Source organism: Cyanistes caeruleus, chromosome 10 (genome assembly GCF_971803275.1).
Source record: "Cyanistes caeruleus chromosome 10, bCyaCae1.hap1.1, whole genome shotgun sequence".
Taxonomy (NCBI): domain Eukaryota; kingdom Metazoa; phylum Chordata; class Aves; order Passeriformes; family Paridae; genus Cyanistes; species Cyanistes caeruleus.
This window is the reverse complement of record NC_141710.1, coordinates 11,549,894-11,574,615: the sequence shown is the minus strand read 5'-3', so window position 1 is coordinate 11,574,615 and position 24,722 is coordinate 11,549,894. Positions and strand designations below refer to the sequence as shown.

At 37.4% G+C, this 24,722-nt stretch overlaps 1 long non-coding RNA gene across 1 annotated transcript in view; it reads right to left on the bottom strand.

The window, feature by feature from the left end:
• The window catches only part of LOC111933496 (uncharacterized), a 458,147-nt gene that overhangs the window by 25,917 nt on the left and 407,508 nt on the right, over positions 1-24,722 (bottom strand). Inside the window, exon 9 of the long non-coding RNA XR_015274594.1 lies at positions 15,411-15,507. This is a non-coding gene — a long non-coding RNA (uncharacterized LOC111933496). The remainder of the gene's footprint in view (positions 1-15,410; positions 15,508-24,722) is intronic.

Here is a 24,722-nt window from a genome sequence, read left to right as displayed (position 1 = left end):
CCTACAGGGAGCTCACACTGTCTATAAAAATGTAAAAATCAGAACTATATTTAGCTGACAGAGCAATACTTAAAAAAGAAGAAAGTATTCAAAAGATAATCTCAGACATTAAATTCATTTTCATTTCAATCTACCCAAGGTTTGGTGGAGTTTAATCTCCTCTGCAAACATTTTCTCCATTAACAACATTTTAAAAAATGGGATTAAGAAATAGAAACAATCACTCTTCTCTCTCCCCCACCCTCCAATCATTCATGCAGCATATGGAACAACCCCTTTTAAACCCATCCTTAGAGCAGAGCAAAATGCCAAGCAGTTTTTATTCACTGAGAAAAGCATTTCTACTTTGCTTAAAAAATAATAGAAGGCTTAAGATACCTTGCTTGTAAACCATGTAACCACTGAAAGTGGAAGACACAGCTCCCTTTTGTCTAAAGACAGTTCCTCAAATGTAGGGCTTATGCAAGGTTCATTGCACTGAGAAGAAAGGCAAGTAAAAACATTCCTTCAAGGAACTGTACTGTGACTGAGGGCATAAACTCTCATCCCTGTATGAGCAAACACTTTATGTGAAGTGGACAAAAGGAGTTCCATTACTGTAAATGAATTACTCATGGGTGTGAAGTTAAATACACATGAGCATTTGAAGCACCAGAGAACTTGATAATAAGCTGGTGCAGCATATTTCTTAATGTGTGTGTACATAAAATCCATTTTCTGTTTTGGCCCTAACCATGCAAAACCTCTGGAAAGGCCTCACCGTGTATTCACAATGCAATTTATTGCAGAGCTGAGGCCTCCAATATATTCTGTATTAAAAGCAAAACCACACCCAAACATCTATCTGTAGGGAAGTAAAACATAGTAAACTTTAATACACAAATGCAATTATAGAAAAAGACAAAGAGCAAAACCAGAGAAAGGCCTCAGGGGAGAAGTGGAATGGGACTTTCTGAGTGCTCCATGTAGCATTCAGAGCGCTGATGAAAGAGAGGGTTGAGAGCAGAGCTGGAAAATGATCACAAGCAATCAATGTTTCAAAGAGGTCAGAACAAAATCAAATAAGGCTACTAAGCTTTTTTCTCAATCCACAGACATCACAGTAGCATCCCACTAAGATCTATCCTTCTTGAAGATGTTCTAATGGAACAAAGAACATTTTGATTTTTTAATCTTATGAGAGATGATGTCATCAACAACTTGTGTTTTTTTTCTTTTTTCCCTTTACAGAGAAAATACCTGTACTTGATCAGCATGTGTGTTCTACCACACTTTGTGAGCCTGAGCTAACCAAGAGTAATGAGGAATTTTAAACAGAAATATAATGAAACCATGCAAATATGTTTCATTACTAACATATAATGAAACACTAAGAGAAATAACATGAGGTATGGCTTAATTAGACAATCAGAAAGGAATTCTCCCAGCACAATGAGCCATGTATATACAAGATTACTATGTAAGAATGAAGCAAATGCCAGCATATTTCAGATGTTCTATCAGGGCACCACATTATCAAGAGGGGAGATAAGAGCTTTCTGTATATATTTGTAATGTGACTTGAAGGTGTTGCTTTCAGTTGTCTTCAGATGAAGAGCTGATAATTAGTTCTAAACAAAATCAAGGAAGCAAGCTCAGAGAAAACCAATGAAATCTCTAAAGGCAATCTGTTCTTCTAAGGACTATGATTTCTTACAGCCCATCCTTTATCTCCTATGGGCATGCCCATCGTGTTCATCAGTGGGTCAACACTGAGAAGAGAGCAGAGCATCCTAAGAAGTTTTTGTGAAAAAATGCTTGATTTGTGATTAAGGGCAGAAAAATGAATGTGGTGCAGCAGTAGTTTAATATGCTGGCAAAATGAACACTTACAAGTAATCCTCCAAAATGTACACCAGCTGCAGAATGCCAGATGAATTTAAGATGTTCATCCCACAGGACCACTCAATGAAAATGAGCTCATGCTTCAGGATTTTCAGATCAGAGCCATATGCTGTACACTAAAACATTTGCAATATTAGTACCTTGAAGTAAATTTCTTAGAGCATTATTGAATCTAATTTCCAGTGCCCACAATCAGCAAATTTCTCTCATTTCCCTATGGAGATAACCCTGTTGGATCAGTCTTCCTTGATATTTCTCTGGTACTACGTTGAGAGTATATTCCATGTTTTACTAAACAAAAGATATCCATAACTTCAGGTGATGAAGAAAATAATTGGTTTAAAATTTTTTCTCCTGATGTTACTCATCATTTGGTGGAAAGTGCTGCAGTGCCAGGAGTGGAAATGGAGGGTGACATTTCACACCTCTGAGGGTCAGCTGGGCAGCACCAGCATCTGTGGGAATGATGGCACGAGTGTGGGTCAGGTGTACACAGACCCTTCTGGCATGACAGGAAGTCTCATGCATTAAAAACAGACCTTTTATTTTATTTAGTTGATTTGGCTCCTAAACATTCTTAGCTTTCCATTGACAACAAGTAAATATCTGTAAGTGAAAAAAAAAAATTGGCCTCTTAAAACTTAGTCTAATTTGCCTTACATTCAGGACCCACTATTACACTCCTCATGCTCATTATGTCTGACCTAAAAAGAATATTAAAAATATCATTATTTTGTTGCTGGCTTTTCTATTTAATTATTACCACAACAGGCAGGTAATCATTATGATGATTAATCAAGACTGAGATGTAAATAGCTCACATAGGGGTTAATAATCAGATAATAACAGTAAGCACTCTTTCTGTATAATTAAGTCAAATGATCTGATTTATACTGATGCAAACCTACCTTCAGATTGTAACATTTAAGGATTTTACCGTCTTTTCAAACAGCCCTACACTTTGCAAGTCTACAGGGTCTGAAGGTTGTTTAAACTCTAAACTTTTGACATTGAAAAAAATCCTGGAGCTATCTGGTTGAACAAAGTTGTATCCAGATATTAATGCATACTTAAACTCTTAGTGTCATCCCTCCACCTTGCACTGATGTAAAATATTCACTTGCATAGGACAGCACCCCAGCAACAAATGCCAGAAACTTCTCGTCAGGACCTATGCCTGATGAGCTAAGGTTTTTGTAGCACTTTTACAAACTTGTTTCCTTTTTCTAGTCTGCATTTTTCACTGTTTCCCTGTATTTTATTAATGCCAGTCTGCTTGAAAAGGGCACAGGGAAAAGTGAGCGCTCTGCAGGGTAAATGGGAAAAGAAATGGACAGGAGCTTTGCTTAAAATGTCACTGCTTACAAAGAGCTTGTGGCAGCCCAGCATTATATAAGTCTGGGCTTTAAAAAGGTGTTGTTAAATATACCCTCATCTCTCTCATATTTCTAGCTTGCAATTTTAATCTTCTCCACACTGAGTTTTAATTTAAAAGCATTTTAATCTGCAACTTGTTACAATCCCTTGTCATGTTTTATATGCACTTGGAGCAATGCTGTCCTGAATCATGACAAAGTAGGAACTTCATGGTTGTCAAAAGCTGTATGTGACAGAACCAGTTATTGCTTTAGCAAAAAGCCTCAAAGCTCTCTGTGCACAGCCTGGCCCATTACAAGAACCTGTTGTGATGGTATTTGGGGTGCATATGTTGTTAGAGTGCCTTTTATTCTATTTGCACATGGACTGCATTGTCCTTTGGGGTCAGCACTCATGCTCTGAGCACAGCTGCAATTGTCATCAGAGCAATGAAATTTAATATGGATGTGGTCCTGGCACTAGCAGCTTTATTCTAGATTTTATAGAAGAAACTGAAAAAACTTAGATAACATAGAAGAAATACATATGTATGCTGTTTAATGCATGTAGTCTAATAAAAATTATAGAAGGGATCTACATCACAGTTTTTATGAGTTTGTCTCCTCTCCACATGTTTTTAGTTAGTTAAGATTGTTTAGAGATTTTAAGATTATTAAGAATTAATATAAACAAAAATATATGGAGTCCTATTAATATAATTTATGCCTCACTATAAAGTTTCAAAAGAAAATTTTCAAAGCTTTCCTCCCTATAGTGTACCTAGAATACATACATACAATAGAGAAAATAGTAGAAAATGGTATTGGCAATCTTCTTACTTTAAATAGCTGTCAGAGAAGAGGAGGTGATTATTTTCCAGTAAATAATTTTTCCAAAGGTCTGTGCCTCTCTGGAGTCAACACCTTGTTCTGTTCTGGGTCGCTGTGATCTCCTGCAGGAGAAATGTCTGCAGAGTTGAGGACAGAGTTTCCTTAGTACAAAATCCAAAGGGAGTGGGGCCATTAAGGGCTCTGTCCCTGCCTGCACTGCTGCAGTATTGAAGGCTTCTTCCCTCCTCCCTCACTTTAAAAACAGCTAATTCTTGTACTTGGCTTAGGGCTTGAGTCTATTAGTCAGGAGGAGAGAAATCCAGTGAGGCTTTTTCTTTGAATTGTTCCCAGTTTTCAGACTGGGAAATTCAGAGACTGAGACAAGTCCAGCAGTAAGTACTGAAAATGTTCCTGGCTTTTCATTCCTGTGCTTTGTTCATCATTTACCTTCAGCAGCACCAGCAGAAGCCCTGTTCTAATTGTGAATCTAAATCAGCTGTACATCTGTCCCAGGAGATCTGATTATATTTGTCCAAAATAATAGAGAAGCATAGATGACTCTAAAGAAAATGCTAAACTTCCCCACCTAACAATTTAGATCTCAGATTAATGAGCTCTTAAGTAATTGGGTCAGCCATAAATAGGGCTGTTTGCAAAGACAAGAATACATTAATCTGGAAAGGTCATATTGCTCATATCACTGGGAAGTATTAGAGTATTTATAACCCAGTTTTGAGGATCAATTGCTTGCAGTCAGTTTTCATCTGTTCCTTTTAAATATATTCAAACTAAAGACTCATCTGGAGGTTTCTTCCATGTAGTCCACAACACAGAGTAAATACTTCAGGTCAGGGCAGAACAGATTTTAAGTATCTCCTATGAAGAGCTGCAAAAGCCAGTATTGATTTCTGGATGTTTACTTCAGAAGAGAAGAAAAGGCTTTCCTGGTGTTGTAGGTCTAAGGGATTATTACAGGCAAGAGAAATAAAACCAGGAATGCTTCTTCAGTAGCTGTCTGATAAGGGATAAAATGTTCTCTACAAAGCTGGGTGCACCTTAGAGACAGGTAGGGACCACTGCACTGCATCCCATGGAGTTACAGCAGCCTTTCCTTTCCCAGCTCCAGCAGCAGCTCTGTACCCTGCTGAGGAATAAATTATTTATTTGGGGACTTCTTCCTCGTCTGACTGGACCTACTACCCCATGGTCTTTGGGAGGTATAAACTATAGTAAACTTAAAAAGGCTACAATTTTACAACTTTCCTTGTCTGAGCTTGTTATGGGAATATAAGAAACATCAGCACTGTAACACTAGAATTGAATTGTTTTGCTCCCTAAAATACTCAGCACATGCTCTACATTCTATCTTGTCACTTCCTGACCTCCTTGACCAGGTTATTAGAGAATGAGAATTAAACTGGTTTTCTAAGCCATTAAATTAAAAACTAAACTTCATAATATACTGTTATCTTCTTCAGATTTCTGGAGGGTTTAAACCACGTTGTTGCAGTCCTTATTTGATTTATGCAAACAAAACCCCCTAGCTTAATATGCAATTAAAATAGGATAATTTATTCCATTAATCTAAATACAATCCTGCTCTGTTGTGAAAAAAAGTTTAATGCCTTGCATTGGGAAACATGAAAACAGTCAAGAAATCCAATTAAGAGCTGAGGTGTTAAAACAGGCCAGTCTTAAAAAATGAAAGAACAGGTAGCTAAATCTGAGAAAACACCTCATCAAAAATAGTTTCATTATATCTAATTTTTGTTTATAAAATATACACTACTTGACTGGGAAATTCTTAAATATAAACCTTATTTAAAATATGTATATGGAAAAACTTTTGTGAAGTCCATAGATGTTACAAACCACAAGTGAATGTTCAGCAGATAACACTGGGTGAGGCATTAGGACCAAGAGATGACTTTAATCTGGCATTAAATTTATTACTATATAATCTAATCAGTCTTATTAAATATAAAATGCGAGTATTGTAAAATTTCAATTTCAAATTAGTTGCACTTTTGATACGGTTTGAAATATTTGAAATTTACTTTAAACATCTCTAGTATAATCACAGAACAGAATGCTTGTAGTAGAAATAGATAAGATAAAAGAAAACATTAAAACCATATTCAAAAGCATAAAATTCAGCTAAATTCAGCCAAAAGAGTAATGAATCATAGAATCACAGCATAGTTTGGGTTGGAGGAGACCTTAAAGATCATCACCTGTTTCAACCCCCTGCCATGAGCAGGGACAGCTTCCACTATCCCAGATTGCTCAGAACTCCATCCAGCCTGGCCTTGAACACTTCCAGGGATGGGTACCCTGTGCCAGGGCTCACCACTCCCACAGGGAAGAATTTTTTCCTTTTATCTAATCTAAACTTATTCTCTTGCAACTTGAAGCCACTCCCCATTGTCCTGTCCTTGTAAAAAGTCCCTCTCCAGCTTTCTTGTAGCTCCTCTAGGTATTGGAAGGGGCTCTGAGGTCTCCCTGGAGACTTATCCAGGCTGAACAACTCCAGTTCTCCCAGCCTGTCTTCCTATAGAGCAGGTGTCTTTAGCCAAATACTTTCACTTCTGGAAAATTAATTTTTGGTTGCTTGAATGTTTTAAGTGTTCCACAGACTTCTGTATGAGATATTTAAGTGATGAATCTTGATTTCACTTCTCACTTGAGGACCATCAGTCCTGGAGCCACCCCTGTATTTTGCCACTCTCCTGAATCAATTCATTCTCATTCCAGTATTGTCTAATGAGGTACACAAGACACCAAGGATGCCTGTCCAAGAAAACACTATTTTTGAAGCTGTAGCTATAACTCTCCCCCTCTATAAAGGTCCACGTAGTCGGGGGAGCGAGAAAAGCCCAAAATATTCATCACCATGTGATGCTGGCTGCTAGAAACAGAGAAAATGGTGCCTGTAACCTCCAGGGAGTTAGTTCATCATCAGATTAACCACCACTAAGGTAAGGCCATACATCATTAAGGACGACAAGCACAGTGGTGGCAATACAAGAATAATAAGTAGAACAACTTGCACTGTCACTGTGAGTGGGAATGGAGGAGAAGTCTTAGAGATGCTGCTGAGGAAGGGGAGGGTGAATAGGTAGTCATTACTTCAGGAGAAAAATGATAAACTACATTCTTATTCGGCAGATGTGTCTTTGCTTATCAAGTTTATCTGCATTTACAGTACACTATGAGAACCAAACACATCAGTTACTCAATGTCTAAACATGCTTTTCCAACATGAAAAATATGTTGCCTATCCTGATAAGAGCTTAAATGCTTTTCATTTAACCTTAGCTTTCTCTAGTGCAGTTTTAATGACAAATTGCTATCTACGTGAAATGTTTTCCAGCCAAGCTCCTTAGCACAGCACTGCTAGGGAATACTCCAGCACGAATCTCCCTGCTCCTCACAGCTGCCTCAGGGACTTGGTGCTCCCTGAGACTAGAAAAGGCAGCCAGCTGAAGCCCTTTTGTACTCAATGGACTTTAGAGCATTCAAGGATAAAATCCTTCCAAACAGTGGGTGAGCAGTGTGTCAATTTTTTTTTTTCTTTTTAGTTAACAGAAAGGAAAGGTTTCATTTTGAGATCTCCCCACAGAGAGCAGACATTTATTTACAGGAGACAGTGCAGGCTCCCATGGCACATAGAGTTCAGCATCCTCATCCTTAGTTTAGTTTCAGTCTATCTCTACCTTTCCCATTTGCTTCAAAGTTTCATGAATTGAAATAAAAATACATATAGAGAGTCAACACAGATCAACTCTTCCTTCTGCAAATTAGCAAGTTCTTTACTGTTAACATCTCGTTATGCCTGCCTCCCACACAAAGCTGACAGGTCTGTTTTGCACACCCAGCTCATGTTGGTCATGGAATACACCAACAAATAAACAAAGAAATCTTTCTCTGTTTATGCTTTTTACCAGTCTCTGAACCTCAACTGTCCTCAAGCATCTCTTGTACTCTGTCTGATAAACCTGTCTGAATCATTTGTTAAGTACCAGAAGTTGTAATGCTGTTGCACGTCAGGCTCTGGGAACATTTCAAACCATTATTTCCTTGGCTCAAGTCAATGCAACCTATAAAAAACCCTCTAGTTTTAGCAATCCAAATGAGCACTTAAGTGCCTTTTTAGCAGAAGATCAGAATGTGATAATTGACTTATGAATGTGAAAAAATATATAACTTGTATGCATGATAGCAATCCTGTACTTAAAGGTCCATTAACAACTTAATATACCTAATAAACCATTCCATTTCTCATGTCTATGATTCCATGAACTTTTGAAAACAGAGTATGTCTTCCTCTTTCTATAATGTCCTATCACTATACTACTTAATCAGTGAACTTTACAAAATGGAGATAAAAATAAGCAAGAGAGCCACTAATTTGTTTTACAACCTTTCAGAATTTTGATTTTTGACAGCAAAATAATATTTAGATAGTTACATCTGTTAGCACATTTATGTAATGCATCTATAAAGTTGATTTTAGTGCACTGGCAAAAAGCTTCATGCTGTTACTGAATTCTCCAGGTTCAGGATACATAAGAAATGTGATCCTCATGGTTTCTGTCCTGAGTTATGCAGCTGAGCCCAGAGAAGGGTGATGGTGTCACCTGCCAGGGTGGCAGCCCCAGGGCACTGATATAAATCTGCAATAGCTCACACTTCATCTCCCTGCAAGCTCTGCCCAGACAAATCCCCCACACTTTAACAAGGCTCTGCAAGGAGTGGTATCTCTTCTATTTCCCTCTCTCCTCCTCTGTGGTCTCCTGCACCCTAAAAATGGAGCTCTGACTAAATAAAATACACTGAATTAGTTCAATCACTTATCAATCAAGAAATGATGACTTCCTGCTATGAATATTAACCAGCCAAAACAGGTGGAGCATTAATGAAGATAGGGCAGACATATATAATTAAAAAAATACTTTTGCAGTATGAAAAATATACAAGACTGATGGGTAATTGCTTTTTAGTAAAATAAAAAAATGGTTTAGTAAAATGAAAGAAAATCTCGTTTATGCTTTTCTCAGTGTGAAATGGCCTATATTTTCAATTAATCTTAAAATCCAGAATAGAAGAAAAAATACAAAACAAAATACAAAACTCCCTTAATATGTGTATTCTGAAGAAGAAAAACCCTCTTTAAGTAGAACAGCCTCTCACAGCCTGGCTTAGCTGTGTCTCTGTGTCAAGCACACAATTAGAGCTACTGCATTGTAGCTCACAAGGTCAAGGCTACCTCTGGTTATGAGAAGTTCTAAGAGGCCCAACACACGAATGGGGAGTTCCCTGTCATCACAAACTGTGCCTTTCTTATTCTCTTGATTCCTGTATTAGGGAGCATCAGTCACAATGTCTCCTGCTGCAAGACACAGCAATTACCACTGTGAAACCTCTCTGGCCTGGCACACTTTTGGGAGTGGACACAGAAACTCTGTTTTGTCAGAAGGCCAAATAACCCTTCCATGTTACTTATCCAGCAGGATTGAGGGGATTTATTGTCCATCCTTTTCAAAACACAAGTTAATGGGAAGAAAGGGATGGTGGAATTCTCCTCAATTTTCAAAACCTGTTGAAAACTCTTTACAGAAGATAAACATAAGCAGTTTTTAACATGTTTTAAAGACAGGATATTTTTGAGGAAGAGTTTCAGTCAGAGTAACTTTTAATGGCAATATCTTGAAATCCAGCAGATTTTCTCTTCAGTACAAACCTGCTGAACACAGAAGTGTTGATTTAAGCAAACCACTGAACCCCTTAATTGAGGGGATGTCCTTCACACTCCGTGGAGGAGGTTTTAAAGATGATTCACAACAGCAGCACGCTGACATGGTCACTCCCAGGAGAGGTTTGTCTCCAAAATCAGCCATCATTTGTGCTGATTAGGGCAGGCTTAGGATCTTTGGCAATCTCTTGCATCTCTGGGTAGATGTAAATCAAAAGACCACATTAAGTATAAACATTACCAAAAGTCCAGGATACAGTTCAACACTGTAAGTGCAAGAATCCATTTCACTGAATTCATCTCAATACTAATATTTTCAAATGAAATGCAAAAATCTGTTCCTGTTTGTTTATATTAAAAATCTGTGATACCAGTATCAGCATTTTCCTACTACAGACACCACACTGTGCTTTTTTAGTTTCATATCTACATCTGCATCTTCTAGGGGAAGATTTGCTCAATAGTTCTCTCATTCAAAATACCCAAGAAACAATGATATTTTAGGATATTATTCATTGTGTATAAATTTTAATTCCTCTGAAATATACTGCCTTAATAAGGGGAAATTATTGCACTTTACAGACAGAAGAGAAAGTGAAATAATTGGAGTTTTCTGTTTGAGTATCCCTGCTCCTTTGTCTTAATTCACTTTGACTGTTGGTGGAGTTAAAATTTCATTACAGAGTGAGTTATTAGTTCTAATAAGATATTACTGAAACATTATTTCTAGTTTGAAATCATGTTTAAATGATGTACCTTATGAGCTTAACTTTTAAGGGCTAAACCATCAGGGAAAAATGTTAAAAAAGTAAGTAATTCATTGTACTGGGAGGTTAAATCTGGTTCTTGGCACAGCCAGAGCAAGGGTTTGTCTGTAGGCTGGTCAGGATGGGAGGCAGCCTGAGCATGGGGTGTGCCTGAGTGGCAGCTGCCCTCCTGCTTCTTGTGAAGGGCAGAAATGTGCCAGGTGCACGTTCTGGCTTTGGACAGCAAACCCTGCCCCTCCTGTGAGCCAGGGCTGGGCACTGCAGAGGGAAAAGTGAAGCTTTTTTCATCTGTTTCATCTTTTTTTCATCTGTTTCATCTTTTTTTCATCTGTTTCATCTGTGTGTTTCACACACACATATTAAAAGACACTTAGCATGCAAATATTAATACAAGTACACTCTCATTTCCTTTCACTTCAAAGTGTGTGTCTGGTACTATCTGCAGTCTAGTCCATATAATTTAGAGGGTCTGACATCTATTGCCCTGATCTCATTTATCACCAGCCCATCTTCATTTTAGAAGCACAGATACTCAGTGTACAATTTTTACTGTAAAATTGAATTTGTTTCTTGTGACAGAGTAGGCTTGCTGAATTTATGGTTCAGTATTGAACATTCTTCACCTTGGAAGAAGCTCTTCTGCTGTAAAAACGAGGTATCTCTCTCATGAGGACAGTATAACATCATGATACAGATGCCCATCCTGTTAGACAAGGTCGTGCCAGGAGAAACTAAACTTAATTTTCTGAGACTTTACAACACTTAGCCCTATATTTCACTTTACAAGGATAAATACTGGGAAATACTTTATCCCAATGTAACAACTGTCCTTTTGATCAGGAGAAAGAAAAAAAAATGGTTGATGTTCAGTTCAAAATGGCTGAGAAGGAAAATACAAAAAGAGTGTTTAAGACACTTTACATTTCTATCTGATGGTTGCTGTCTTTGTCTTTACATTACAGAAAATAACCAAATTATCTCACTTGTATTTCAGACCCAGACTCTTCATTATGTGTGGATATTTTATACTAGACTATATTTTTTTTAATTTCTCAAATCCTTTGTCACTGGGTTCACTGCTTTTTTCTCACCTTAGTCTAACCGCTGCAATTACTGTCAACTTCTCAGATAAAACTACCACTAAATTGGTCTTAATTAATTCATGTTACACAGAAGCAGGGGCATCTTGCTATTTCCATCTTCAGAATTTCACAACCTACTTCAAGTCTGCAAATCATATCATTCTTCTTCCTCAGTACTTCACAGCACTTCACACACTTCTGAGATAAAGTTCTGCACTGACTTGACCCCTTGTCATGCAGGGAACAGCAGCTCCAGAAGCTCTGATGGGTCCATCTGGTTCCATCTCTGAAATGCAGCCCAAGAGGTTGCAGCTCCTCATTTCCCAAGAAGAAAACCAACCTCTGTCTTTTACATCATGTCTTGCCTTCCTCCCCTGTTTCACCTCATCATTATTTGTAGAATCCCCAACCAGCCCCAGTTCAGCTCCTCCATGCAAGGAAACAGAAACCACCATCCTCATCTGCTGCACCTTTTGTAGCTCATTTTCCTTCTCTAGAAACTCTGCTGCTGCCAGCTGTTAAAGGTGCTCAGTAATTTCCCAGCCAAAGTAAACACCTACAGCCTGTAATTACAGCCTGTCAAAAACCCTCTCAGCCTTAAGGAACTGCGATGCTGCAGACTAAAGCTTTTCAGATCTGTCTGGATTCTGATACAGCCCCAAAAAGGAAACCAGTTCACAGCTGGGGAAATATTTTCCCAATTATAATTTAGAGTCTGTGTGTTCTGCATTTGAATGCACACTCCTGGGAGAGCAGCTGGATCCTGCCGTACTTGAGAGATTTTATAGAACAATTAGTTTTGGTTTTTTTTTTAAATATATATATTTAAAACAAAAAAATCTCAACCCCTCCCCCCAAAAAAAACCCAAAGAAAAACCCCCAAAACCACCAAACTAACTAAAAAGCCCAAACCAAAACAGAAAAACCACAATTATATAAAAAAGCACATTCTTATACCTTGTAAATTGCATGTCTTTATCTATTTTGTATTGCTCTAAATCATCATTCATTGCCCTTTCCTTTTCCACAGCAACAATATTGAGCAAAAAATGCACAGTGCTCGATGCCCAGGTTTATTCTAACTTTTAAATTCATTAACCTCTGTGGTTGCAAGGAACATTAGAGGATCATGGACCAAATGTTCCACAGCATAAACTTCCAGCAAATCATCAAAAGACTTCCAAAGGCTTAGACCAAAGTGTAAAGCCTCTTTTTAACCAAGCTGACAGCCTGATGTACCCTTGGTGTGTTTATTCCTCAGCTATAAGAATGTGCATCCTCAAAGGGTCTCTGGTTGATGATGCAATTGTATCACAAGGTATTACAAGCAAAGGATGTACAAATCTGCATTTATTGAGACATAAAATATTGTTGTACTAAGGGCTCAACTCTTCTCAGATGTTTTGGGTTTTTTTCCCCTTCCCCAAGCAGCTCAAATTCTATAGGACCTAACCTCTGATTTTGATTCATTTTCTACTATTGTGTATTTCTCCCTCACTAAGAACAAATCACAAGAAGAAGTTATTTTGAAGGTGGACATGTTTTATCCAACAAATCCAGTGTAATCAGCAGGCTTGGATTCCCAAAGTTGAAGGTTTATTTTAGAACAGCATGCCATGTTTAATCAGTTTCCCTAATGCTGCACAGTGCTATCTGCTTTGACAAGAATATGTTGATCATATTACAGAATGATTACTGCTAATGGAGATCTTTTAGACAAGATTAGATTTTGCTTCTGTCCAGATGCCTCAAAGAACATTATTAGTTTTTGGTGTCATATTTTGGTAATATTAATATGATCAGCTTATGTGCTTGCTCATATGCTATAACTGCAGCAATTTATCTGACAGTTAAGCTGTCAGGACCATGCAGCATTTAACCCAGTGAGCACTGCTGCAGTCTGGATCAAATTAGGCACTGCCCAAGCAATCTTATCATAGCTGGGAGGTGACCAATGAATATTCTGATGAGCCCCCCACCTCCGAGGTTCAGAAATTTGCATGGTGCACCTCAATAGCTGTTTCCACGAGAGCTGATTACTTCATGGAAATATCCCTAGCAGTGAATCTGCATACTTTTAAAGGAATGTAGGTTGTTTTGGATTTTTTTTCCCACATAAATCAGCAAAATGGGATCCAGAGCTGTGCTGCTTTCACAGCTAATTAATGTGGCACTGTAGCCTATTAGTGTAACAGCTGTGGTGATAGTAGGTTTATATATACATACAGAAAGTATAAATTACTTGACTATAAGGCACTTTTCTGTCCTTTCAAAGTTACTGAAGATGTACAAGGGCCTTGTATGACCTGTATTTACTGGGTAGACAAAAATAAAATTATAGAAGTTGAGAAGTATAAAGATTAGTTTTAATACATTTTGACTAGAGAGCCTTACAATATCAACTAAGCAACACTATTGCCCTTAAGTTCAATACATACTGATATGCACTCTGATGGCATGCTTCATCCCTTTTGATAATATGACTTTAAAAACAATGTCCTTTAGGGTCCAATGGACCATGAAATAGTCTCTACAAAAGTACCAGTGGTGCCAATGCTGAGACAAACATTCATTTTGGCTGTCAGCTTTAAGGACTGCAGAAGAAATGAAGCACATTTATTATATACTGATGTATTCTGACTAGATAATCCTTTTCAGTTGTAGGCACTATAAAGACAAGTGCAGATTACTGTGGAGGAACATTTAAAAAAAAATTGGGATGGGCTGAAACAGCTGAGCTTCCAATTTCACACTTGGGTAATTTGCCTTATAAACTTGTGTATTTAAAGGAAAAGTTTTACTGGCAATGAAGTACACTAAATAAACAATCTATAGTTTGAAAATTAGCAAGTTGGAGATACTTACACAGAAATTGCATCTACTAATGCTACATTTATTAATTAACATTGTAATTTGCTTTTCTATACTGCTGGCATTGTCAGGACTTTTTCTTAAATAATCATCATCATTCAGTTCTGTAAAATTTAGTCCTTTGTCACCACTTTATGGCATTTTGATCATATTCTTATTTCTGTACTGACAAAGCAACTCATCCTGGACACCATCCACTCAGGATTCAGAAAAAGATCCTTTAATCATGCTATTATCAAGATTCAGTGTTGGGACCTGCATTACTTTTAAACAGTCAGTGACATTGTCAGTGGGATTGAGGGCATCTCAGCAAGTTTGATGACAACACTGTGTGGTGTGATGTGGTCCCTGTGCTGTGCCCACTTTCCTGGAGGGAAGGGAGAGATTTGGGTTATTCAGCCTGGAGAAGTGAGGGCTCTGGGGAAACCCTAGAGCACCTCCCAGCACTTAAAGGAGACAAAAACTGCAGAGGGAGTTTTCGCAAGGGCGTGTAGTGACAGAATAGGGGTAATGGCTTTCAACTGAAAGGAGGTAGGTTTAGATTAGATATAAGGAAGAAATTATCCAGTGTCAGGGTGATGAGGCCCTGGCACACTCTGCCCAGAGAAGCTGTGCCTGCCCCATCCCTGGAAATATCCAAGGCCAGGTTTGAGGGTCTGAGCAACGTGGTCTAATGGAAAGTGTCCCTGCCCATGGCAGGGGAATTGGATCAAAATTATCTTTAAGGTCCCTTTCTACCCAAACTATTTTCTATATCTATTATTTTTGTGTTATTTTAAAGCTGGAAATAGGATGCAGAAATCCTAAGGTTTTTTTGGTTGGTTTTTTTTTTCATTATGTGGTAAATGAAAGGAGAAACTCTTACCTGTCTCCTGGCTACCAGCAGTTGGCCTCAGCCTGCTGAGCTTCTGCTATCAGATCTTCTCAGGAGCACTGGAAGCAGTCAGTCAGATGCAACCCGACTGAAAGAAAGAGCAAAACCATTAACAACTAGAATATTTTAATTTACTTTTTCAAAAAGCCCGTCCAAGACCAAATCAAGTGCACTGAAAATTAGCAAAGGAATCCAAGTAGCCGTGGAATGTACACTGCACACGATAACAAAACACCACCTATTCTGTAGCACCCTGTCTTGCTAAGAACACAATTCTCCAAAATTCAGGGCTGGGAAAATGCCTAAGTACAAACCAAGGAAGGAATCGCCTCTATGAAGATTTATGAACGCATAATTATGGGATACTGGCACATGAGGAAATTGCTCAACAAATCCAGTCTTCAAAGCTATAAATGTTAATGGATGTTGTTAGGCACACTATTCAGGCACTTGAACAAGTTCAAGTTCTGTTATGTGAGCTCCTTTACATTCTTTTTTCATTTAGGAGAAACAGTTTATACAACTTTCTTTAACTCAAAAAGTACCAATAGTCTGCCAATGTTTAGATTTATTGCCTCTCTTGCCTGCTTTTATAAGTCATGACAAAAACACAGTTCCTTGAATAGCTAATTACTACATAACATATATGGCAATCACAAGCCCAAAAGTTTTTCTAGTTTTGTTTAGCTATTGAAAGTTCTGTGTTTGAGGGAGAGTGGAGCTGAGACAGCCTGCAGGCTGCTGTAGCAGCACAGTCCTGGTACACGGTGAAAAGCACATCGTTTTCTGGCTTCTCTGCTAACACATGCCACAGCCAAGGCAACACTGGCTGCTGAAGTCAGTCATATGTTCTGGATCATATGTTTCATTTTGCTGGCAGGACACCTTTCAGAAAATGCAGTGTGCTGCAGTACTCACCTATGTATTACTGCTATAGTACTGTATTTATGCACTCTGAGATCACACATAATACAAGAAGTGGGAAGAACTGAATGTCATTCATCTGCATACTGAATAATTCAGTCAGAAGCTGAAATTTCATCCCCTTTCTTCACTGCAGAATTCAGTTGCCAGCTGCCATCCTACTTTGAAATTAATTTGGTGCACTGATCTTCAGATGGTGACATTATTTGAATTACTAGATTTGGGTTGGGTTTAATCAAATTTCTAGACCAGAAATTTATATAGAGTTTAGGTAGGAGTGGTTCCTTTGAAACCCACTAGAGGCCTAAGATAATGCATTTTACCTTCAAAGAATATTGAAGGCAGTTTCTGTAAGCTAAGTTTGGATGCTGAACTACAGATACAGAAATCACTATAGTTCTGTAAGGAAGGATGTTTGCACCACGTGGGGCTTTGGTCTGCAAACTCAATAGACAAGGAAATCAATTACTCTGCCGTATTATTCTCCAGTGCTTATGATATATTTTGACAATGTGCAAGACATAAATATCACAAAAGATATTGATCCACATTATTTTAATCTCTACTAAAGCAGATAGTATTAGCAAAAAGTCAATATTATGATAGGCAGCTTAAAACTTTTAACAGAAATATAAATTTCCCGACTGTGCTTTCACAGTTTCATAACATTCAGTTGTCAGCAGCAACAAATATATCTGAGATTGTTGCTATGACTGCACTGAAACAAAAATTAACCCTTTTATAGTAAAGAAAATTTAAATTTACTAATAAAATTTATTAAAACTCACTTTGTAATTAGGAGTTGGTATCAAAGAAAGCAATGGGAAATTTTAGGCAGAGGTCTGACCATTCTGTGTAGCACTAGGTAGTGCCCAGTACAAGTATTTGTAAAATGAACTTGTTTCTTTCTTCTTGTAGTGTGAAGAAGAACACACTCAGAGAAAAAAAAATCTGCTTGGAGTAATATATCTGAACAAAAATGCCACTTTTGTTTCCTACCTAAATGTACTAGTAAAAAAAACACACTGAAAGTTGACAAATTATCCTATTCTGTTAAAATGCTTTTTCCAAATTCTAACTCCTTAGGCAATGAATTTAGTTAAATATTATTTTGAAATGTCACAGCAAAATGAAAACTTGCAGCATATGGTCTAAGAATGTCAAAACAAAATCTTTTTTTTCTGTTGTCAAAACAAAATCTATTATATTTCCTGTTACTGAACATTATTCTCACTATGGTTAGTATCAGCCTCAGAAGTTATTGAAATTATTTTGAGTATGGAGCCTGAAATGGAGTTTTGTGAAAAACTTTAGCTTCACTAACTGTTTAGATAAATCTACTTAGCCAGTCTGTTTTTCTGTATTGCATGTTCTCTCAGCCAGGAAAATCTCCATGATGTTTATTTTCTGTCCCAGTCTCTGCATGTCATGGAGCATATGTTGTAGGAGACTGATTGCATCTCAGACTGACAGCTGCTCTGCTCTTCCAGCTCTCTGTCACCAAGGAAGATAGCTGCCATTTAAGCAAAGAAATTCTTCAGTAATACGTTTGGACACTTGCCTTTAGAACTTAACCATTATAAACTCTGGGGTTCAGTTTGCCTGAAATCAGCATTCTGATTTCCTAATAGGCTTCTCTGTCAACTTTTATGGAGGTAAAAAATTCTAATCCATATTAATCTCAATTCTTCTGGGAAACTGTATCCTATGCCACTCAACTCATAAATTAATTCCTTCCACTCATTTTATTTGCAATCCTTCTGGCAAATCTGGAGCTGCTGAGAGCACACTCTGTTAGAACCCACATGAGCAGGATCTGAGTCTTTACTTGGCATCACACAGCCATTTCAGGGGGAACTCTTTATGAACCATTTCTTTCTCATCAGAATTGCAGAATGGGCTTGGAAGTGCTGAGCATCTTACAGGTGACCTATTGACATCCCTCTGCACAGGTTCATATTACTTAATATTTCATATGAACTCTGAATTGCAGGTGTTACAGTGCCGTGATTGCAGCAATTAAAACAATTAGGGTTGGAAGAGGTATCATTAAGTTATTAAAATACACCGTGTTTGTTATTTGCAGAACACACTTTTTTTTGACAAGGTGAAAGAGCAAGAGAGTAACACTGCAGAATATTAAAGTGACCAATCAGAAGTCAGAAAGATGTCTCTCAGGAGAACTGTAAAAATATTGCCATATAAACCAGCATAGAAACTCATGGGATTTTTCCTTTATTTATTTTTTTCTTTTATTATTTTTATTATTTTTGTGAGTGTATTACATTAGAATCCCACTCTTAGGTGTTTGTATAGGTCACAACAAAAGTATTGCAAGTGAAAAAATAATTCTCCTTAATAAGCAAGATCTTCATCATGACATTTCCTAGACTGGGAAGGTAACTCAAGGAATTCAAACACAAGTGGTTATCGGAAACCATCAGGTAAAACAAAGTGCTGTAATGTGACCAACTCTTTCTCTGCTATGAGATGACAACAGATATGGCTTCCAATAATCAAGATACAAAAGAAAAAGCATTTCCTGTGTCACACAGATTGGTAGATATTAATATCAATATGACAAATGAGGAAGAATATCATTGCAGAACATCTCAGCAATGACCAGCACACAATTAGTCTAATTGGTGCCAGATTTGTTCAGTGATCTTAAGTTCTCTACTGTAGAAGCTGTACATTCTAACCTTTAGGTTATAAGAATATAATCCTGCTTTGTTTTGGTTTTTTATTATTATTCCCTTTTGTTATCCCATTTGCATTCTTCTATGGTGATCCAAGCAAATTTTTGCCACAGGTTTGAAATTACCATCAGTCACCATTGTGTTTCTGTCCATGCACTGTACATCTGGAAATACATTCTCCATCCTTGTGCTGGGAATGAAAAGTGTTGGAAGCAGACATGACATTTCTGCCAAGATTTCTTGAGAAGAGTTATGCAAATATATATGGGTGACAACGAAAGAAGTTCTGAAAACCTTAATTTGCTCAGCTGTCTAACTGGAATACAGATTTAGTATTTAACCTTTTTATTTTTTATTTTTTTGAGCCCTCTCCTATTCTGAATATTCAGTGTATTCAGGCACATCACTGCATCAACAATGAACTAAAAACTGTGAAATTCTAGGCTGCTTATAGAAGTAAATACAGCAATTTATCAACATTTTCATTTTGGTACAAAGAAGGAAAAATATATATCTTGAATAAAAGCAAAAAAAGTAAGATAGGTAGTCATAAGATTGTTCAAGTTGTGCTCTGTAGGCCACAATTCATTGATATTTACTTTCTTCATAAAGAGCTGTAAAGTATACAGAGGTTTTTTCCAGGCTTCTGACTGACAAATAAAACCTGCCTGTCTTTCCATCAAACTAACTCAGATTTTAGAATGCATTAGATGAACTCATGTTTTCTAAAGATTAAGTTAATAGTGGTGTAAATTATTTTGAAATAGATCAAATTGATCTATAATTTTGTTCATGTTGATACAATGGATTTTTATTAAAATGGTAAAACTGGAGCTTTAAACTGGAAGAAGAAAGGCAATGATTTGAAAACTAGGAAACAGTTTGGTGTGCAAATCAAATATAATATATATGCTGAAATAAACAGGGTTTTGTCTTTGTATTCACTGAAAATAGGGTTCTGCTGCTTATTTGAGAGTAACACTGTGAGATTCCTACAAATTACAGAGAAAGAAAAACTATTTTGGAGGTATTGACTTTCATTCATGAATTCAAGGTGCTTTGTATGTGTGTGTATGCATCTGATAAATATATGTGTGTATATGGAATGAGTACATAATAATGTGAAGACAGAAATACTTGAATGGACAGAAGCAGAAAGAAACCAATTAGGGTATATTGGGTCTTGAAACTGATTCTGTTCTGGGCTGGGTTTTTGGCACAGTTACTGACACTGATTATTTCTGACTCAAAGGGTGTGACCTCCACTGTGTCCTTTTGCTGCTGGTCATGCTGCATAACAATTGCTACAGTAGTGCTTTGGAAGCTTGTCATTTATATACAGCAAAGTTTTCCAAAGGAGTATAATTTGTATGTTTATATTACAGATTTCTCTGCTCACTAGTTTCCAGCTATGAGTATTTGCCTTTTTACAGTAATGTTCATCATCTGACAGCTTCGAAACCTGACTGTTCATGCAAATAAAGCAAAAGGGTTTTGGCTTTTGATGTCAAACGATACAACTGCTCTTATGACTATCACAGAATTTCAGCCCTGTTGACTGTCAAAAAGGCAAATACTTTCCCTTATCCTGCCACATAAAAAGCTCCTCTGTACATTACAGTGCAGCCTAAACCCAAGCCAATCAAAAATTATCAGTTCAGTGGAAGAACCAATGTGATCTGGAAAATATTTCCATGTTGGAATTTGAACCATTCTTTGATAGTGAAAACTTTTATAATTCAGCAGTAGTTAAAAAAGAATTTCTCTTTCCACATACTTAGGAACAAATGAAAATGCTGGAACAAAATACCATATTGCCTTCTGAGAAGCATCCTATATTTTAGTTGAATGTCTTGGGGTGGACTAATGCTGATGTATCTGTGGTACATGAGGGAACCTAAATCCTCTTATGTGTATCAAACATCATAAACTTCTATAGCAAAAGTAAAGTAAGGAGCTGGTATCTCATGAACCTCTCAATCCAGTAAACAAAATTTTTTGGCAGTCCCAGAATTCTTCCCTCAGCCAAACACATGGCAAGGGAATATCTGACATGCCAGCTGATAGAATGAAACTGCTCTGAGATGACAGGGAAAATTGGTATTTTACAGCCACTGCCCATGCTATCACATACTCAGCCAAGTGTGTTTTGTGAAACTGGAATGTGCTAATAAAAAAAAGTGTTTGCAAACTATAGCAATTTCTGAGGACCTCAAGAACATACTGTCAAGACAGCATGTATTAAGAAATATGACCATGATAATGAAAGATCCAAAGCAGAAAATGACATCCTTTCAACTACTGGAAACTGTTTTCTCCTTAGAAGATGAATCAATTTTCAATTTAGGTTGGGTTTGTATTTTTTTTTTTTCCAGTAGTGTCTGAGTTTGCAATATTGAATAATGCTAGAATAAAAAATTGTGTCTGAAAGGAATTAAATGGTCTACCTTTACCTTGAAGTGTAATTTTCTATTGAATTGAGGTTCTTAAGATAAACTTTAATCTCTCTTTATTTGTCATGGACAAGGAGAAGCAAGGAAGGAACAATAAATCCCTCTTTGCAGATATAGGATAAAATGAAACTACTCCAGTATTTACCTTACACAACCAAAGAAGAACTTCTGTTCCTTAGGACCCAATTGCAGGACCTCTCCCCCTTACTTATAATGCATTTGTTTAAAATTAATTTTTGGGCTAGCTTAGAAAAATGCTTCCTACATGAAAGATATTAAAAACCTTGTCTAGATTGTACAAGGAGCACTAAGAGCTGTTTTTCTCCCATTATCAGATATAGTGTTAAAAAGAATGGATATGTTTCAGAGGTACTTGGGTGGGTATTTACAGAGGCAAACCTGCACTGTAACTTGTAAATCATTGTTTGCCTCACGCAGAGGGCAGAGTGCATAAGCACCCCAGTTTGTTATGCTGTGAATAGGTTGGAGTATCTGGATACTCACAGTTTCCATGAGAAAAATTCCTCACAGCCATTACAGTTCTTGCCTGTCAAGCAGAGCAGCACCCTCAGCTTGCAGGCAAGGAAATGGAGCCTGAGATTACATGTGATTTACTCAAGGTCAGGGAGGAAATCTGCATTAATGTTTGAACTCAAGTGTTTTGATCCCTAAAATCCAACTAATTCAACCATTATACTATCCTTTATCTATGCAGGCTATAAAGTTGAGCACATTCCCATGGTGCTTTCTGAATTAGTGAGAACCCTCAATCCTTTGCATGCACATATGCTGCAGCAAAAAACTGTAAGGAAAGTTTTTGATGAGAATTAAATATTTAGGTGGTCACTCAGGCACATCAAATGTTATTCTCATTCTCAAAACCTCTCAAATGAAACAAACAAACAAACAAAAATAGACTCTCCATACTCAACAGACTCTTGGGTACAAGACTCCACCCAATTCTGCAGGTCTGGGACAGAAGCTGACTGGGTTTCTGTAAGGAGAATTACAGCTGAGCTGACAATTAAAGCAAATACCACTAGACAATAAATCACAATCTCCTTGTGATCTATCCAATTTTATCAAGCCTTTGAATTTCTTTCTTATTAGTTTGAGGTGAATCAGGACCCCATAGTGGGGTTGTTATAGTGTATTTAGCTACAACTCTGTCTTTAATTCGTTCTTGATTCTCTCAGTTTTCCTTGCAGTTTTAGCAAAAAGGATAATTTTCCCTTCTCAGTACTTTACTGGCCAGCCAAGCCCTGGATAGTTGCTTTAAAAGTCGGCCCAAATTCTACAGAGATGTTTTGCTTTCCTGGACTTTGTGGCCAGATTCTTATTTTTTAGTGATATTTTCCATCACCAGGTATCATGGAAAAGACGTAAGTCTGGAGAAGGCACTCACTTTGCCTTGGTGGAAAACCTTAAATATGCCTATAATGCCTCTGGCTTGAAGCTCAGAACTCTGTTGTAGGGCTGGCAATGTTTTTCCCTCCCTTGAAGGAGCCTGAGGCAGATTCTTTCCAGCCCAGCCCTGCTGCCAGAGCGGGGAGCTGGATGTTACAGCAGACTGTCCTCCAGTGGAGAGCACCAGAACTGACAGCATTCTGCACGGTACAACTTTCCTGACCACTGCACAAGCTCCGAGCTTTCACAGCAGGAAACTGTGCATTTTATTCTGTATCTCATTCTATTCCTCTGCAGACTGCCAAATTGAAAGGGCCTGCAGCAGATGGATCACTGACAGAGTTGCAGGGACTATTTAATTAAATGGTGCCCATTAGCACAGCATTCAGGAATCTGAAACTTCACAGCTGGATTTTCATTATACAGAAAAATGGAAGATGTCAATGAATTGGTATCTCTATTACATGTTAATGTAGAATGAATAAATTTAATGAAAAAAATACATACATCTTTGAAAGTATATGTTTAACTCTTCTTTTGTTAGCTGTAAAAAAAAAAAAATCCATACTAACTCTCAGGCAAGTCCAATCACCTTCTCAGCCCATTTCATCTTCTCAGAAACAGAGGCAATCATGAAAATTTTAACACTGTAATTGGTGTTGCCTTATAGAAACACCTGAGACCCACTCTTTCAATTTAGACATCCTTTTTGCAAATTGATAACAATTTCCAATAATCTCATTCAATTAGAAAGAGGCTGCTTATTATTTAATTTTTACTCTAACATGTGACAGAAAAAGAGGGGTCTTTGCCAAATTAATTAATATTTCTTGTCTTGAATTCCACCAAATTACCAATGCATGTAAGGGCTTCAGTCTGGCTTCCAACAAATGCAGAAGACACAAAGCCATTGCTACAGGGAAGAAAAGGAGACTGTGAGACAGGTGCTCTATAAAGGATGTCAAATGTCTTTATAGAGCACAAAGCATTCTAATATGTTAAGATCAAGAACACTGTCTTCAAATAATCAGCCAACTCCAAAACCGAAAAGGTCATCAGTTAGAAACATTACATGTGTTTTATCATCTTTCTCTGATAAAGAAGTGGGAGAGAACTACTTCAGGAATTGTGTTAAAACCATCACTCAATCTATTACAAAACTATTGATGCAGCAATGTGTCATTAGTGACAATTAGTGAGAGGTTAAATGCTGCATGGTACAGTGATATTGTGCATTAAATGGAAACCACTCATGAGAAAGAAAATTCTTATGAAATTAGGTTAGTATTTCAGAATAACTAGCGTTTCCTTGAAAAGAAGAGGTCTTTGATAGGACTCCTTGAAAGGAAGAGGTTTTTGGTGATTTGATTTTTTTCTTTTTTTTTCCTTATTTTTCTTATTTTTTTGTGATTTTCTTTCTTGTTTACCAATATAATTTTTCATTTTCTATGTTCAATCTTGAAGAATAGAGTGGAAACAGACTTGAAAGAATGAGGATCTCCAGTGATTTAGGAGAGAGAAGGAAGGGCAATTCACTCTGAAACAAGTGGAGGGGTGACCAGAGTAAGACTCTGAAATACTCAGTTGGGATCTGACTCACGACAGTCTTCCAGCAGCTGCCTTTTATTGCCCTCAAACTGATGTCTTTTATTTCCATTCTGTACCTATAAAGGAGAGTAGGTAGTAAAAATAATCTGAAAAAGTACTATAAGGTGCTGAGGGCTGTGCACATCCCTAAATAGATTTTGCAAGCAGAGAAAGCCTGCAAATGTAGTTCAGAGGATGGTTCCTTCTGATGGGAGAACTGTGTGATGTGAGAG